The following is a 5,280-nucleotide window of genomic DNA, read 5'->3' on the forward strand; positions in this document are numbered from 1 at the left end:
TATGGTTAAAGATCTCTTGGCTGATAATATTGATGGGCATGTTATTTACTTCTGTAATGAAGCAACTAGAATTGCTAAGCCTGATACTAAGCCTGTTGGTTGCATGCCTGTTGTCTTAGTTAAAATAGGAGACCATTGTTATCATGGTTTATGTGACTTGGGTGCTAGTGTGAGTGTTATTCCGTTTACCTTATATCAAGAGATCATGAATGATACTGCACCTGTTGAGATAGAAGACATTGATGTTACAATTAAACTTGCAAATAGAGATACTATTTCACCGCTTGGGATTGTTAGAGATGTTGAAGTCTTGCATGGAAAGATCAAATACCCTATTGATTTTCTAGTTCTACATTCTCCACAAGATGATTTTTGCCCCATTATATTTGGTAGACCTTTCTTGAATATAGTTAATATTAAGATTGATTACAATAAAGAAACTGTTAGTGTTTAACTTTGGTGATGTATCTCATGAGTTTAATTTCTCTAAATTCCGTAGACAACCTCATGATAAAGAATTTCCTAGTAAGGATGAAATTATTAGTCTTGCTTCTATTGTTGTACCTCCTACTGGTTCATTAGAACAATATTTGCTAGACCATGAAAATGATATGCATATGAACGAAAGAAATGTAATAGATAATATTTTCTTTGATCAACCACCTATTATTAGACACAGTTTGCATGTTGAAACTCTTGGAGGTCCTCCTCCACCTAAAGGTGATCCCGTGTTTGAGTTGAAACAATTGTCCGATACATTGAAATATGCTTATCTTGATGAAAAGAAGATATATCCTGTTATTATTAGTGCTAAACTTTCAGAGCATGAAGAAAAGAGATTACTAAAAATTGTGAAGAAGCACTGTGCCGCTACTGGATATACTCTTGATGATTTTAAGGGCATTAGTCCCACTCTATGTCAGCACAAGATTAATATGGAGCCTCATGCTAAGGCAGTTGTTGATCAGCAGCGACGATTGAATCCTAAGATGAAGGATGTGGTAAGGACTGAAATATTGAAGCTTTTGGAAGAAGGTATAATTTATCCCATAGCTGATAGTAGATGGGTAAGTCCTTTTCAGTGTGTCCCTAAGAAAGGAGGCATTACCGTTGTTCCTAATGATAAAAATGAACTTATCCCACAAAGAATTGCAACTGGTTATAGGATGGTAATTGCTTTCAGGAAATTAAACAAATCTACTAGAAAAGATCATTACCCCTTGCCTTTTATTGATCAAATGTTAGAAAGATTGTCTAAGCACACACACTTTTGTTTCCTTGATGAATATTCTGGTTTCTCCCAAATACATGTGTGAAAAGAAGAACAAGAGAAAAGTACTTTTACTTGCCCTTTTGGAACTTATGCTTATAGACGTATGCCTTTTGGTTTATGCAACGCACCTGCTACCTTTCAAAGATGTATGACTGCTATATTCTCTGACTTGTGAAAATATTGTTCAGATTTTCATGAATGATTTTCCCATTTACGGGACTTCTTTTAATGATTGCTTAAGAAAACTTGATTGAGTTTTGCTGAGATGCGAAGAAACTAATCTTGTCTTGAATTGGGAGAAGTGCCACTTTATGGTTAATGAAGGTATTGTCTTGGGGGATAATTTTTTTGAATGAGTTATTGAAGTAGATAAACCTAAAGTTGATGCAATTGATAAAATGCCATGTCCTAAAGATATTAAAGGTATAAGAAGTTTCCTTAGTCATGCTGGTTTCTATAGAAGGTTTATTAAAGACTTATATAAAATTTCTAGGCCTCTTATCTTTTAGAAAAAGATGTTCCATTTGTTTTGATGATGATTGCGTAGAAGCCTTTGAAATACTTAAGAAAGCCTTAACCTCTGCACCCATTGTTCAACCACCTAATTGGAACTTGCCTTTTTAAATTATGTGTGATGCTAGTGACTATGATGTTGGTGTTGTTCTTGGACAAAGAGTCGATAAGAAATTAAATGTTATCCATTATGTTAGTAAAAACTCTAGATAGCACTCAAAGAAATTATGCTACCACTGAGAAAGAATTTATAACAGTTGTGTTTGCATGTGATAAATTCATATCTTCTATTGTTGATTCTAAAGTGATTGTTCACACTGATCATGTTGCTATTAAATAACTTAAAAAGAAAAATGCTTAACCTAGGTTAATTAGGTGGGTTCTTTTACTGCAAGAATTTGACTTGCATATTATTGATAGAAAGGAAGCTAAGAATCTCGTAGCTGATAATTTGTCTCGAATGGAAAATGTTCTTGATGACCCACTGCCTATTGATGATAGTTTTCCTGATGAACAAATATCTGTTATAAATGCTTCTCGTAATACTCCTTGGTATGCATACTATGCTACTTACATTGTTGCTAAATGTATACCACCTAGTTTCACATACCAACAAAAGAAAAAGTTTTTGATTTGAGACATTACTTTTGGGATGAACCACATCTTTATAAAGAAGGATTAGATGGTCTTATTAGACGTTGTGTACCTGAGCATGAACAAGAACAAATCCTATGCAAGTGTCATTCCGACGCATATGGAGGACACCATGCTGGAGAAAAAACTGCACATAAGGTATTACAATCTGGTTTTTATTGGCCTACTCTCTTCAAGGATGCACGTAAGTTTGTCTTATCATGCCATAAATGTCAAAGAATTGGTAATATTAGTAGACGTAGAAAATTCCTATGAATTATTCACTTGTTATTGAACCATTTGATGTTTGGGGATTTGATTACATGGGACCTTTTTCTTCCTCTAATGATTATACATATATTCTAGTTGTTGTTGTTTATGTTACTAAGTGGGTAGAAGCTATTGCAACTAGTAGTGCTGATCATAACACACCTATTAAAATGCTTAAAGAAGTTATTTTCTCGAGGTTTGGGTCCCTAGATATTTAATGAATGACTGGTGGTTTACATTTTATTCATGGTGCTTTCCATAAACTCCTTGCTAAATATGATGTCAACCATAAAATTGCATCACCTTATCTCTGCTCCTAATGTCTTGGTACGTAGGTCGTCTTTGGTTCGTTTCGTTCGTTTCCCATCCATGGATCCCCTCCCCCATCGATAGACTTGGAGAGACATCCCCACAGATTTTTTTTCCAAATTAAGCGCCTGCCTCCTCCTCTCTCTTGCATGGAAAAAAATCAGAAAAGAACCACTCGTAGATAGGAAGATCCCGTAAAAAGTGGTGCTACCTATACCTGGCCATACCTCGGGCCGGGCCGGGCCTAGCCAAGCCCGATGCAAAAAACCCAGGCCCGGCCGTCGGGTCTGTTTTCTAGGCCCGAGCCCGGCCCAAACACGTAAAAGCCTGTCGGGCTTCGGGCCGGCCCGGCCCGTCTTTCAAGAAAACGCGAAAATGATGGGCCTGGGCCCGGCCCGGCCCGGTCTTCGGGCTCAAAATCTAGGCCCGAGCCCGGCCCAGGAGCGACGTCAGGCCGGGCCGGGTCGGGCTTTTTCGGGCCGGGCCGTTCGGGCCGGGTTGCCCATGGCCAGGACTAGTGCTACCCTTCGGGCTGGGACCAGGCATGGAGCTATCAATAGACCCGTAGAGAGGGGCTCGCCGCTGGCCATGTGTGGACGGAGCGTGTGGCATTGGCGCTCCCGTGCGCTAAATCGCGGTGGGCTTACGCTGCTCCTTAAGCAGCAGGAGCGGTACGCGAAGATAGAGCGCACCGGAACAATTAGAAAGAAGATGGTTGAGCTGGAGATGAGCAACTACACGCCGATATCATCATGGCCAGGTAAGCTTCTTCCCCATCCTAATCCGTGCACTTCTTCTCCATTCCAATTCAGTACTAGGGGCGGACCTCTGCCCAGCACCAGCCGCCTCCGCCATCGATTCACGCCACCAGAAGCCCAGCCGGATTCGGTCCAGTTCCACTCTTTCCAACATCCATTGCGGCCTCGCTGTTCTGCTCCTGTCACAATCATTTTCATGATCCCTCACATAACATGATTTGCAGTACAGTAGAGTAGTCTCAATGTGTTGAGCTGAAACATTCAATATTGCAACAGACATCTTTTTGAACGTGCAGGGGAAGTGTACAGGGACAATGTCAGAAGTGCCCATGTGACGCCAGAAGTATTGCATCGGAGTTATGGGAGAGAAATTGATGTCTGGAGCGCTGGAGTGGTCTTGTATATTCTTTTATGTGGTTTACTGCCTTTCTGGGCAGGTAAGTATTCATGCATATTCAGGAGACATCTTCAGCTTACCATAGTAAACAGCAGGGCTAAAACTTGCAATTTGAAACTATACTGGTGGTTCAAGTTGATTTGAGTACCAGACCGTGGTGGACAATATTTGAAACTTCAAAGGGTTCTTATCTGTATACTGCAGTATAGGCCTTAGGTAGTACACCATCTGGGGTCATGAATGAAGAGTTCTGCATTTGTATAGATTATATATGTCATTTACCATAAACAATAGTACTTGTTTGTGTGCAAAACATCTGTGGCTCAAAGAAGGTGGATAATATTTAAAAGACCTATCGATAGCGCAATCCTATTAAGAATGAAGCGATTCAAGGCGATGAGCAAGCTAACACAACTAGCGCTTAAGGTGAATTATCTAGACATGTGCTAGTAGAATATTATAACTGGAAGTGAATTATTGTTTCACTTCTTGTGAAAAAATCTGAACGGAACTTCTCTCAGTATGGAGAAAAGAAAAATAACATAAGAGTTCTCATAACGCACATTGGAAATTCTTTTGGAGTTGGCACTGATGGATGAAGTCTCAACATAAATCAAATCGAGTTCATAACAACATTCTGAATATCATTTGGAACCTAACTTACATTCACTAATTTGGATTACAAGAAGAAAAATGAGCATTAAGCTCAGTCCAAAAGAAGCACTACAACACCTGAACTTCATTAATAGATTCACTCCATCTTGTAATGCACCAAAATACGGTTCAGCTTCTTCATCAACGAGAGAAGTTTTATGAAAAGCTCAGTGCATACAAGTTCAGAAGCCCTGTATATTCAGGAAGCTTCTATATTCAGAAACTTCATCTCATACATATTCCCGGATTTATCCAACCAATTCACAAGTTAAAGATATCAATAATTTAACATTCACAACACCAACATCCATGGATTACAGTAAAAAGCAAAAGGCTCGCACGAGATTCTGAAGAACAAGAAATATTCAATTCAGCTACAACCTTTAACTCAGCGATCGAGTGCTACAAAATCAATCACCCATTGAGAAGCGGTTCGTTCTGCGAGCATGTGTGGTAGAGCCTCAGCCCCTGAG

The 5,280-nt window shown here is 39.4% G+C and overlaps 1 long non-coding RNA gene across 1 annotated transcript; it reads left to right on the top strand.

Moving 5' to 3' along the window:
* The first annotated feature begins 3,576 nt into the window (after nucleotides 1-3,576).
* LOC123078379 (uncharacterized) lies at nucleotides 3,577-4,504 on the top strand. The gene is made up of 2 exons (XR_006437404.1): nucleotides 3,577-3,758; nucleotides 4,053-4,504. It is a non-coding gene; the product is annotated as an uncharacterized lncRNA (long non-coding RNA).
* The last annotated feature ends 776 nt before the right edge of the window (nucleotides 4,505-5,280 follow it).

Source organism: Triticum aestivum, chromosome 3D (assembly GCF_018294505.1).
Source record: "Triticum aestivum cultivar Chinese Spring chromosome 3D, IWGSC CS RefSeq v2.1, whole genome shotgun sequence".
Taxonomy (NCBI): domain Eukaryota; kingdom Viridiplantae; phylum Streptophyta; class Magnoliopsida; order Poales; family Poaceae; genus Triticum; species Triticum aestivum.